This window comes from Protopterus annectens, chromosome 15.part0 (assembly GCF_019279795.1).
Source record: "Protopterus annectens isolate FY-2018-M chromosome 15.part0, PAN1.0, whole genome shotgun sequence".
Classification (NCBI taxonomy): Eukaryota; Metazoa; Chordata; order Ceratodontiformes; family Protopteridae; genus Protopterus; species Protopterus annectens.
Window position 1 is genome coordinate 64,443,258 of NC_056749.1, and position 13,159 is coordinate 64,456,416.

The following is a 13,159-nucleotide window of genomic DNA, read 5'->3' on the forward strand; positions in this document are numbered from 1 at the left end:
ATTAAGTACTGTGTTCTGTAGACTGTGTACTTAGGTAGGGCTTCTATTCTTATTGCAGTCAACTGGGTGTGTGTATGTGTCTAGACAGAAAAGCAGAAGTGTGTATCCCACAGTTACCTCTCCAGTGGCATGACTTGCCAGTTTTTTTAGAGTTGCACAAGCCTGCACATCCATTTCAGGCAGGCCTCCCAACCTCTTGTCTCCCACATGGCCTGGCGATGTCATCTACTGTAAGTTCACCTGCAGTCCAGTCAAAATCAGACTTGTGCAGTGATTCATGTGTTAAGTACTGTGTTCTGTAGACTGTATATTTAGATAGCTAGGGGTTCTAGTTTCACTGCAGTCAACTGTGTGTGTTTGTGTGTGTGTGTGTGTGTGTGTGTGTGTTACTTGACATTAAAGAGATCCTTTTACACCAGCATGTGGGACACTTTATCACCGGGTCTATATTAGAACATCGAAGTTTCACAACTTCGAATGTTTAATATCGACCCCTGTTCAGCGAACGCTGAAAACAGTGAAGCTGCAGAACACCAAATTTCTTCCTAGGGAAGGAATTTGGTTGGCCATTCCTGTGGCTTCGCTATTTTCAGCACTGTGGTGGAAAGTTACAGGTCGGGATCAGGTAAGTGTGCGATTGAGTGGATGTGAGGGTTAGGGCGGGGTAATTGAGTTAGGGTTAGGGTGCGGGTGAGGTGAGTGTGTGATAGTGACGGACCTTAGGGTTAGGGTTTGGGTTAAGGTAAGTGGATAGCTAGTAGTGTATGTACAGTTAAGTGTAGGGTTAGATGTAGGATTTTAGGTGTACGTGTGTGGATTGCTGTTTGTTTGGTGTGGTTTTGTGTGTGTGTGTGTGTGTGTGTGTGTGTGTGTGTGTGTGTGTGTGTCGACACAGCAAATGTTTTCCCTTGGAAAAAATTCACTGTTCTGCATGTTCAATATTGTCAGTGTTCACTGAATAGGGGGTCGATATTAGAACATTCGACGTTTTAAAAAGTCGATGTTCTAATATAGACCCATTATCACCATATGCTCAACAGACAATTTAATCAGCTATATCAAGTTATTGCATATACAACCATCCCACCAGGCCAGGATCAGACACTGGCCTGGAGCCCAAGCAGACATCACCTTAGGTTCATAGGAGGTTACTAGGTAGAGGACTGGTGAAAGGTATGCTTTAGGGTATGTCTGGTGGGACGGGGAGGGTGAAGTTTGCCCCAAACTGTCTGGTAGCAAGTTGTCGATGTCCTCAGGGTCAGTATGAGTACCGTCCACTATTAGTTCAGCACAAAGCTGGGCCTTCACGTTTAGATTTTTGACATAGCTAAAGAATGCCTCCTGATTATCTTTAGCTAGGAATGCTACTTTAGGTTTGTACGTGGCTTTAGGGGACTTTTCAAGATAGCTAATTTCCTTGTTCAAGCTGTCGAGGTTGTCCTTCCTCTGCTGAGTCAGTTCCCTCTTGTTCTTAGACATTACTTTCTTCTATTATTAATTTAATATTAATATTAAACTGATCATATAACAAAGCCTACGTGGAAGCTCTTCCTGGAGTTGAGAAGGAGGTGCACCCACATCAATGACATATTGTGAGCCACTCTGTTGTAAGTAGTCCTGTTGCAGAAGACTTGCCATGAATTTCTCATTGGGAGTGAGAGGTGGTTCTACAGCAGGCCCACCCCTGGTTACCCTCTGGTCTCAGGCAACAGCAGCTGCATGCTGCTGTGAAGATGTGAGCATGCCAGTGGCCCTGTGGCTCACCTGCTCATAAGTACGGCCATGGCCGCCCACAGCATTTATGTTAGCAGTGATTTGCTGCCATATTCTCTGCCTTTCTGGCATATTGGGATGAACCCTTTCAAGAAGAAAAGTACCATGTTGACATAGCGCATCCACTATGATTGTGTTTTCTGCCTCACTGGTCTGCGCCTCAGTGACATTTTTGGTTATAAAACACAACAGAATGATAGCACACATAACTACAAAATAACTATTACCAGATAAAACAGTTAAGGCAGCCAGTCAGCAGTACCCACTGGAAAAGCATAGTACGTACAACGTATGTGACATACTAACAATAGGCAGGATGCAAAACAAGGAGAGTAGCATGAGTGACATGTCCTTGTATGTGCCACAGCAGCAACTCATCTGTGCTCCCCCAAAAGAACAGTCCATTCTAGTTTGTGACATAACAGTAACTTTTCTTTTTCCCACACCCACAAAAGAAGAGGCACATGAACTATTTTCTAATAAAGTACATTTGAAATGCTAAACATGCATTCAGAGGACCTGCTCCCAAAACATTTGTACATATGCATCACACAGCTTACTATTTTTATGTATCGTCAGTCATTTATACCTGTGAAATGGCTTGACAAACATGGCCATGCCATCAGTACACTTCTAACTATTGCATACAGATAAACCATGTAAAAGGCTTTGCTTCACATCATTCATTAATATATTCCAGCATGTGCATTATGTAGGTAGAAAAATGACAGCATGTCTGCTAGAGTTCAGTACTCCACTATAAAGATAGCTTGGGAAATATTTTGCTTTGCTGAACATGTAGCAAGTATCCTCTCCATCAATTTGGCTAGCTACACATTTGCCTTTTTATAATGGAGTAGATTATTAATGGACTGCATCTGTTTAGGGTGTGTTTCAGAGATGCTAATTACAGCATAATCAGCTGAATTGTATGCTTATCAACCAGTCTGGTGGAACTATTCAAGATGTTAAGAAGCAGCCATTTAGACTCCATGCTGTTTTTTCTTGTGGATTTCAAAAGTAGTGGAGTAGAGATACAGAAAGCCTACACAGACAGATTGTTAGGAGTTGCTACTGCTGCTTAACTCCCTTTTGTATGTGCTACAGGCTGCAGGCAATGCTGCTGCCAATAGGCCTAGGCTTAGACAGAAAAGAGTTTTCAGGCCACATTTAGGTTATCACAACATATATGACATGGACATTGTAGAGTGCTATAGGGTGGACAGGGACACAATACAGGAACCGTTCGACCTGTGCTGGCCTCAACTCAGAGCCACAGCCTTTACCTCCCCATGTAGTGGCTGTGTACTGGTTGCATCACAGTCAGCCCTGACCTAACAGTGTGTCAACTGCTGCATTTACAAGGTAAGTCCTGAACATGTGTTATATTGTGTAGTAATAGTATGACATGTCCTTGTATTTCATCACATGGTTATAGTAAGCAACTACAAGGTGGGATATTTGTACAGAAGTTAAAGTCATATGTGGCAGCAGAGAGTTATTTGACTTGTATGTGTCCATTGGCAAGTAGTAGGCATCAGGCCTCAAAGATTCACACATTGACACCTCCCCAAAGTAATGGTGTTCACTGCATGCTCTCAATTTAGCACCATACATTTGAAATGGGAAATCATAGCAGAGAAGTTCAAAAGTAATGAGACACATGCCAGTTTCCAGTTTCACCACCCTCACAAGATCAAACTGACAGGATGAAAACAAAGGAGGGTAACAAGAGCAACATAGCCTTGTTTGTGCCATAACAGTAACTCAGCCTGGCTCTACCCCCATTGAAAGAACATCAGACCCTTGCATGTTCTAAGACAGGAGCCCACCTTTGCTTCCCACTCCCAAAACAGCAGTCTTTGCTTGTTTGTGGCATCCAACCTTCCTTTAATTTGATGGCAACTGCATATCATATTGTTCACAGTGAATATTCTCACACATAGGTTCATAGGTGTGTACTAGGCTAATGGCCTTGGAGGCTTTACAAGCCTAACCCATAGAAATGCCCTGGCATTGTGCCGGCTGAAGTTAGTTCCCAGTGCCTCTATCAAGTAGAGCCACGGGAGTAATCCCCAGGGTGAACTTTCTATTTTAATGTAAGGTACCTTACCATTTTAAGGTAAATGATATAGACTGGTTTACACACTGCATGTTTCTGAGTACTGGTCAGATAACTGATGAATGACCAAGAAACATAGAAAGGTAGGACACAGCTGTAGTTTTACAAGGCTGTGTGACCATAAGTGCACTACATCCAAATGCATTAAAAATAATACATTTACAAACAGGTCATGCCTTGATATCAGTGTACATTCAGTGCACTTGGTTGTGTGAGGAATTACATCATGTATTTGCTGCAAAGGTATTTGTGAGGCAAAGATGGATTAGTCTTCCCTCCTGTTTTGTAACAGTGCATTGCAGTAAGAGTTGGGATCCTGACCTTTGTAGTCATATCCCGTGTGTACTAACAGTTTCTACTCTGTATGTCATACGTTGATTTTCTGTATTTTAACTAATTCTCCACATTTTATAATTTTTCCTTTTTTTTTTGGGAGGGGGGTGGGGGCACTGTTTGCGCGATGTGCCATTTAGCACAAATGGCTTTGGCTGTGTGCATTTTGTTTACGTAGAGCAGCATTGCACAAACTGGATAAATGGGCCACCCAGGTAGCAAACAAGACCCAGACAGCCAGAAACATACACCAGATACAGTCAGTTAATACTACTGGCCATAGCACAAACACATATCCTGGCACAGCGCACTCTCATGTAACGTGTTTGCATGATGGTAAGCAACACTTTCAAATGTTGCAAATCCAGAAAGTATGGATTCCCAGTAAGTGCATTACCTGAAATAGGTGGGAAAACATCATTCTACATTGGACTTAATCTGTGACAGGCTTCGCTGGCATTCCTGGAGAGTTTTTGAAATTCTATGCTTAAAGATGGGGTGTCCAGGAGAGCAAAGTGTTTGTTGGACTCCTAGTGAATGAACATGGGCCCAGGCTGTTGCAGAGGGATTATTTTGGCTCAGATTACAAGGCAGAATCATGGAATAGTCTAGCCCAAGCTCTGACTAGTGGTACTGGTATTCCCTGCACTCATGAACACTGTAGGAACCACTACAAGTCCTCAGAATGAGGAAGAAGGATACCCTTGACTGTTGTATTGAGGAATTTAGGACTGGGGGCACCCCACAAATGTGTAAGTATCACTGACTACTTGTCAGAGTTAAAATGTGGATATAGTCAGGATTGGTATGCTTAATGGTATCTGTTCTTTTTTTTTCCGCAGCCATCACAGACCGAGAACGGAATGCGTGAACCCATGAGTCTAGATTGGCATGGATGCAAGAAGCATGTGGTATGTATGCATCCCAACATTGAAAGTTATGACGCATTTATTTGTTAATTATACAGTTGTAGCAAACTGAACATTCATTTCGTAACTGTAATAGGGAAGTATACATGCATTACTCTGGAGGGCAAAACAACAGTTCATTATTATAAAGTAGTCATAGGTTGTGCCTTGAAAATCCACACTTCACAAATATACAATGCTGTTAAGATTTTATCAATATTGCAATGTAACATCAGAGCTGTAACGCAGTGTCACCACTGTCTTGTTTCAAACTGTAATCAGTATATTTGGATCACTCATATGTGCAATGTAGCACATCAAGGATAGCTTACTGCAGTCTGTTGTATATTGTGCATCTGTTAGGAGCTGTGTTTTCTTAACAGTAAACAAAGGTATTTGTTAGGCGTTGATACTGTTAAAAGCAAAGGCAATTGAATAGAGTCAAGTACTTGTATTAATGCTTTGTATGTCACATATGAAGTTACTAATGTTCTCCCTTTTTTTTCTCTCTCACCCCAACCCTTTTCTCTCTTTTTTATTTATTAATTTATTTTGTGTTTATTTTTTATTTTTTTCCCACAGCACAGTGAGGTAGGACTGTCTCATAGGATCCACCGGCTACAGCACAGCTGCCCAGCACATGTGGTACAGAACCTGGTAGCATCCCTTCTTCCACCCCGGCCCTACCTGGCCCCTCAGGTAGTTCTGTCCCAGAGGATAGGCCTGTGGCTCCCTCTGTGAACAAGGACAGAGGTGGTGAGTATATTACCCATGATGCACTGCCAGGATTGTGCTCTGCACTGTTGGTGTACGCCTACACAGGATGGAGACACTGCTCTCCATCATTGTACTAAATAACAGAAGGAAATGCAGACATCAGACACTGCAGCCATTGGAACAGTGAGGTGACAGTGATGACAGTCGACTGGGTGAAGACTCAATTCTCACTGTCACCCAACTTGACATCCATGGGTTCTCGATTTTGTCTCATGTCTTGTTTGTCTTGTCTGTCTGCAGTTGCTTCGTCACCTGCACAATTAGGTCACCCAGACATTCCTACAGCTCTTCCCCAATGTTCCTCTCTCTCTCTTTCTCTCAAAAAAAAAAAAAATGGGCAGCTGTCCCACAAAAGCAAAATATCATGCCATACGTAGCTGTTTTATTTCACACACATTGTCATGACACACATGATTTGGTCCAGTTCCCTGTACAATGGGTTATGTTGTTGTCATCCCTCTCTCTGGAACTGACAGTCCAAATTCAGCCAAATTTATGCGTATGTGTTCATGTTTCATTCTTGAAGAAATGGATAGCTATGGTTCTTTTTTACATCCTTCCTGCACAGTCCTGCCTTGCTTTCACTTTGTTCATCCCCTGCTTTCTCCCCATTTTTTTCTTTAAAAAATTTTGGGTGATGGTGCACATCTCATACTAACCCGCAGCTCTGGCAAAACCAGTTCTAAGTATTATATAGTTGGATTGGAAACCAGTACCATCTGGCCATATTTAAGACACTCCATACCAACTGTCACACTTTAGAATTTGGATTTACACATAAAATTATTTGACACTGTGAACATACACCTAGATTAGAACCAAGTACCATCTGAACAAAACCTTACATATATCACTGCATTAACAGGTGGTGCTACAGACTCATTTGATTAGCAGGTTATTTTAGAGTCTGTATTGCAAATGGCAGACTTAACTGCTGTTGTATACATCTGCTGCTAAACTGAATCTCTAGCTACAGGAATTAATCCACTTAAAGCAGTGATAGGTTCCTTTTTGTGCAAATGTTTAGCTATAGGTAATACATTAAAGTGTTTGGGATCATGCAATCCGCTTCATATAAATTTAATGAAGAAGGTAATTACATTACTGATATAGGGAGCAGGTACAAAGGGAAATCCTTCCTAAACTGTGTCACTTACTATTTATTGAATGTATTAAATACATCTGATAGCTAAATGACTCTATGGCAGCAAGTGTTAATGTATTGTTGTTGGAGACAGATGGTACTGGGTTCGAATACGGGTGGAAGTAATACTTTTACCAGCATGTATGATACTTTAATATATATACTTATTGCTGCCTTTTACCTTTGCTTCAAGTCGGTGCACAACCCGCGCCATTGCACATTAATTCTGTAAAGAAATGGGGAAGAAAGGAAAGTGGTGAAATGGGGAGCAAGCGGGGGGACGACAAAGTGAAAGCAAGGCAGTGATGTGCAGAAAAGATGTAGGAAAGAACCATAGCTAGCCAGCGGGGGGAATGACAGAGTGAAAGCAAGGCAGTCACGTGCAGAAAAGATGTAGGAAAGAACCATAGCTAGCCAGCGGGGGGAACGACAAAGTGAAAGCAAGGCAGTCATGTGCAGAAAAGATGTAAGAAAGAACCATAGCTAGCCAGCGGAGGGAACGACAAAGTGAAAGCAAGGCAGTGATGTGCAGAAAAGATGTAGGAAAGAACCATAGCTAGCCACTTCTTTCAGAGTAAACCGTGAACATATATGCACAAATCTGGCTGAGTTTGGACTGTCACCTCCAGAGAGAGGGGTGACCACAACACAGTCTGTTGTATAGAGAATTGGAAAGAATCATGTGTCATGAAGACACACATGGGAAATGGAGAGCTATGCATGGCACTTTTTATTTTTATTTTTTGTGAGCCAACTGCCCTTTTTTTTGAGGGAGAGGGAGGAATGTTGGGGAAGGGCTGTAGGAATGTCTGGGTGAGGTAAGTTGAGCAGATGAGGAAGCAGTTGCAGACAGACAAGACAACCAAGAATGACGCATGAGGTGGGTGAACACCATGGGGACAATGTGGGAAATTTCAATCCTATGCACATTGAGGCAGTTGACAGTGAGAATCTAGTCCTCCCCCAGTGGACTGTCATCACTGTCATCTCACTGGCTGCAGTGCCCAATGTCTGCACCTCCTCTGCATGGGAATGGAGAACAGGCACTCCATCAGGTATAAGCGTGCATCAACAGCACAGTGCACAGTCTTATGCACCATCCCTGGAAGTTCATCATGGGTGATAAACTCACCCCCCTGCCACTGCTCCTGGAGGTACCCTCAGGCCTATCCTCCAGGGAAGGACTACCTGAGGGGCTGGGTAGAACAGGGGAAGCAGAGGATGTACTACCAGGTTCTGCACCAGACATGCTGAGCAGCAGTGCTGTAGTCAATGGGGTGGGGGCAGGTGGATCCTGTGGGGCAGTCCTACCCCACTGTATTGTGAGAACAACAAAAAAATAAAAAAGAGAGGAAAAAAGGGCTGGGGTGAGAGAAAAAGAGGGAGAACAGAAGTAACGTCATATGTAACATACAAAGCATTGATAGAATTATTTCACTCTCTTCTGTTCTCTTTACTTTTAACACTACAGATACCTAACAAGTTTCTTATTTACTTTTAGAACTACTTAGTTTCTAACAGAGACAGACTGTGGTACAGATTGTAGCTAGCAATCCTTGATGTGTACATATATTGCACATATGCGTTTTCCAGTTATACTGATTACAGTTTACATAAGGTCATTTGTGCCACTGGTGTAGAGATATGAAGTTACATTCCAACAATGATGAAAATCTAACAGTATTGTATGTTTGTGAAGTGTGTTTTTTGAACCCACAACCTATAACTATGCTAAAATACTGTACTGATGTCCTGTTCATCTGGTGAGCTCTCGAATGTCCAGCCGCTATACAAAAGTTAAATGCTACTGCTGGGATGCATGCAACGTCCTGCACCTCTTCTCTCATGTTGGTTGTAAATGGACGTTGGGTATAAAGTGGACATTAGCACACATCCACCTCAGAACTTTTCTGCCGCCTGTGTGACTACCAGCTCCAGTCGTTGCTTTATGAGAAGAGGCATTTTTGTACATCTGACTCCAGATAAGTACCCCATAGGGGTTTTCTAAGCTTTACTTGTTACTGTTTTGGGTTTCATCTCAGGTAGGAAGGGCAAGTGTAGGTGTGGAAGGCAAATTCCTCATAAGAATTCGCATGCACTCTGCCTGTTCTGCCTAGGCCAAGAACATGACCATACCACGAGTAGTATTTGTCAGGCCTTTGTCCCCAAACCCCTTATCCTGGATGAACTTCAGTGGTCTGAGGTGCAGGCTTCAAACCTGTAGCTGTTTAGTGACAGAGTGGTTCATTTCCACCTTTCGTGCATCAAAGAAGCTGGCTAGCAACTTTGAATTTGTACCTTGAAAACTAAAGACTTAAATGCCTAACCGCTCATATGGATCTGATGTTGAAAACCTCTGAAGAGCCCCCAGTCAAGAAAGCCAAAAAGAGCTGCACCCTCCACTCCACCTGTACCTCTCAAGGCCAGTAGCCAGAGTTCCCAGAGCTTCCTTTGGCAGAAAGCCTGGAGGAAGCTTATTCTGTTGCCTGAGGTCACGTCCTGGAGGGAAATTCAGGCGTCCAAGTCAGTGGTCGAGGGAGAACCTAGGCTCATTATTTTGAGGGACCATGGGGGGTTTCTCAAATTGTTGTTCATGCAGACATAGAATCAGACATCATGGAGTGCCCTCCTACCATCCATCATTTTTCTCAACTGTCTCCACCAGATACTCATAGGAAGAGAAAACAAAAAACAAAGTATAATTCCCAACTTCTGTTTTCTCCATCCATCGAACAGCCTCCGGATTGACAGGCCTTTACCCAAGGCCTGCTCAATGCTTTCCTGGCCTTATGTCAGAATCCAACCCCTACTTGGGCCCCTATGACCTCTACCCCCCAAGGGAGCAATCCCTGACAACCCCTCTGCAGAAGAGGATTCATCGGAGGATGGTAATGAATCCTTCACCTACTCCTCACAAATAGGTTCTCCCCTGGGGTATGCATCCCCAGAGAAGGAGTCCAATGGCACAGACTCCCCATGCAAGGATCTTACCTTTGATGCAAGATTTCTTTAAATGGGATAGCAGCCAAGTCACTGAGACTCAAAAAAGATACTAGGAATTACTCCAGTTGGAATCTCCTAGCACTTCTGCTGTGCCCCCTGTACAGCTTGCTTTTCTGGATGCATTCATGACTGCTTCTAAAAAGCCTGATTCACATCCCCCAGCCCCCAAGCATCCAGACAGATTCTACAAGGTGCCTGAGGCAGCAAGAGAAAACAGAAAACAAAGCATAATTCCCAACTTCTGTTTTCTCCATCCGTATTAGCAAAAAACTATGGGCACTCATAAAATCGTCTAAGGCCAGCTTCGAGAGAAAAATTGCACAGGACACTAACGATAATCCCAAGGCTTTCTTTAGTTATGTTAGGAACCTGGGTGGGAATTCCCAGATATGTTCAGAATTAGTCCAGAATGATAAAAAATACACCGAACCCACAGACATTGCCAACATGCTAGCTGACAGGTTCAGCGCAAACTCCCCCCCCCCCCCCAAAAGGGCAAATATCTATCCCAGCAGAGTGCTGCCCCCCTGACATCTCAGATGCTCAGGTAAGAGCCGCCCTCTCCAAAGCAAAAAACACAGCATCAATGGGGCCAGACGGTGTCCTGGGCTGCATCCTACATGAACTCCAAGAAGAGCTAAACCCAAACATAAAACTACTGTTCAATCTCAGCCTTACTACAGGATATGCACCCAAAGAGTGGCATACAGCAACAGTGGTCCCTCTCCACAAAGGTGGTGCCTCAACAGATCCTGGAAACTATCGCCCCATAAGTCTGACTAGCTTGGTCTGCAAAGCTATGGAAAGGATCATCATGGACCTCATAAATAAAGATATTGGGGACCTACAGACACTGGATCCTACCCAGTTCGGCTTTGTTAAGGGCAGATCCTGCCTCTTAAACCTGGTTGATTTCTTTGAAACAGTCACCAAGGCCATTGACGAGGGGAAGGTGGTCCACACAGCCTACCTGGACCTCGCAAAAGCCTTCGATACAATACCCCACTTGGGCAGTATAGATAAGCTCACCAGCTTAAATATAAACTCCTATGTCACTAGATGGGTTGCAAACTGGCTCAAGGACAGAACCCACATGGTTAGAATTGCTGGAGCCATGTCAGACTCCAAACCAGTTACAAGTGGCATCCCACAAGGCTCAGTCCTGGGACCTCTTTTGTTCGGTATATATTTCTCGGAGGTACAGGCCAACACGGAAGGACTGTGGCTGACCAAGTTCACAGATGACTGCAAACTGGGCGCCATAATCAACTCTCCAGCCGACACAAGCATCCTCCAAAAGGGCCTCATAGAAACAGACAACTGGTGCCAGAGCCATGGCCTCAAGCTAAATGCTAAAATGTGTATAGTCATCCCCTTTGGCAAAAACAAAGTGCCCACAAATTACCACATAGGTGGTAATCCATTAAGTACAGAAGAAGTAATTAGGGACCTGGGGACCCAAGTTGATAGCAATCTCTCATTTGACAACCACGTGGCCAAAGTGGTTAGAAAAACATTTTATATAGCCCACCTAATTGTGAAGGGATTCACATCTAGATCAGGGGAGGTCATTGTGCCTCTTTACTCATCCCTCATCAGGCCCATAATTGAGTACAATGCCCCTTTTGGGATGTACCTTACCAGACACTTGCAGCAACTGGAAAGACCCCAAAAGTACCTCACCAAGAGGATCAAAGGGCTCAAACAGATGCCATATGCTGCCCGATTAAAGAAACTCCAGCTCTACTCAGTGGCATACTGCCTGCTCAGAGGCGATCTGTGCCTGACGTATAAAGCCATGTCCAACCCAGAATTAATGGACATGCTGCACCTCAGAAAATCCAAATCCCATCGAGCCATGCACTCGAGAGACTTGAACCTCAGCACTGAAATAAATAGGACATGTTGGAGGGACAGATTCATAACCCAGAGACTCCCTTCACTCTGGAATAAAATCCCAGTCCAGGTTAGGCAGAGTCCCTCATTGACTCTCTTCAAGAGGAATCTTGATGAGTGGATGGGAGATCGTAGGTTTACCCCGGGTATCACTTCTGTGTCACTGTTAGACAGAGGCACAGTATACTAACCTCGAAAAAGGGCATAGCAAAATTAATTTAAAATGGGTGGCGAAAGCCAAACACACTCTGGCTAGGCTTATAAATGCCCTAGGGCAGATAGCCTAGTATGAACCTATGAACCTTTCTCTACAAGGCTTCTGCTGCAGATCTGGCAGTCATTTCTGTGACCATGGACAAAACTTCCAAATTGCTCCCCTCCACTTCTCTTCTGCCCTCTGATAAAGAGAGCAGGATGATGGAATGCCTGGGAAAGGAGGTTTACACTTCTGCCACCCTGGCTGTTAGAGCCATCAACTAACAGAAGAATATGGCTAACTTAAGTATACTCTGGCTCTCGTGGCAGATATAACAAAACACTTGGGAGAACTACCGGATTCCCCTGCTAAGGTGAAGATCTCTTCCCTCCTACGTTTTTGCACCCAGGTCACAAAACATTCTATTAAGTGCAGCTATGATGGTGTATAAGCCTCGGCTAGAGCTGCTGCCTCAGACTCTGTTATCAGGAGGTACTAATGGCTGAGACTGCAACCTCTCCCTGATGACATCACATCCAAACTGTGGGGTGCGCCTCTTGACGACAGTCACCTGTTTGGCGCAGCAGCTGCTGATCGCTTCAAAGCCATCCAAACTATTGAGAAGGAAATGCAGGAACTGAGACATATCTTTGTCTCGCCAGTACCTCGTTTTTCAGAGGAATTACCCAACAAAAACTTTATTTTGTGAGAACTTCTGGCAAGAGATCTCAGACAAAACCCAGAAAGGAACAGAGAAAACAGGGCCCACACAGGCCTGCCTCTGGCACCCCTCTCTCTAAACAGCCCTTTCAGGGAAAACCTGATAGATCCTCTCTCAGACACCCCTCTATCCATACGCCTCTCCCTCTCCCTTTCAGCTTGGAAGCAGATTTTCTCAGGACTTCTGGATCCTCTCAATCATAAAACAGGGATACATCATGTCCTGGGAAGCCAGACCCACCCCAAAAGGCATCCCTCAACCATCCCACCAATCCTTCAAGAACTTC

General features: G+C 44.0%; 1 protein-coding gene and 1 non-coding gene across 3 annotated transcripts in view; both read left to right on the forward strand.

Annotated features, from left to right (window-relative positions):
* Positions 1 to 13,159, forward strand: part of MPP1 (MAGUK p55 scaffold protein 1) — a 920,179-nt gene that overhangs the window by 712,975 nt on the left and 194,045 nt on the right. The window lies entirely within an intron of this gene.
* Positions 9,235 to 9,321, forward strand: TRNASTOP-UCA. Its single transcript has one exon. It is a non-coding gene; the product is annotated as a tRNA-Sec (tRNA).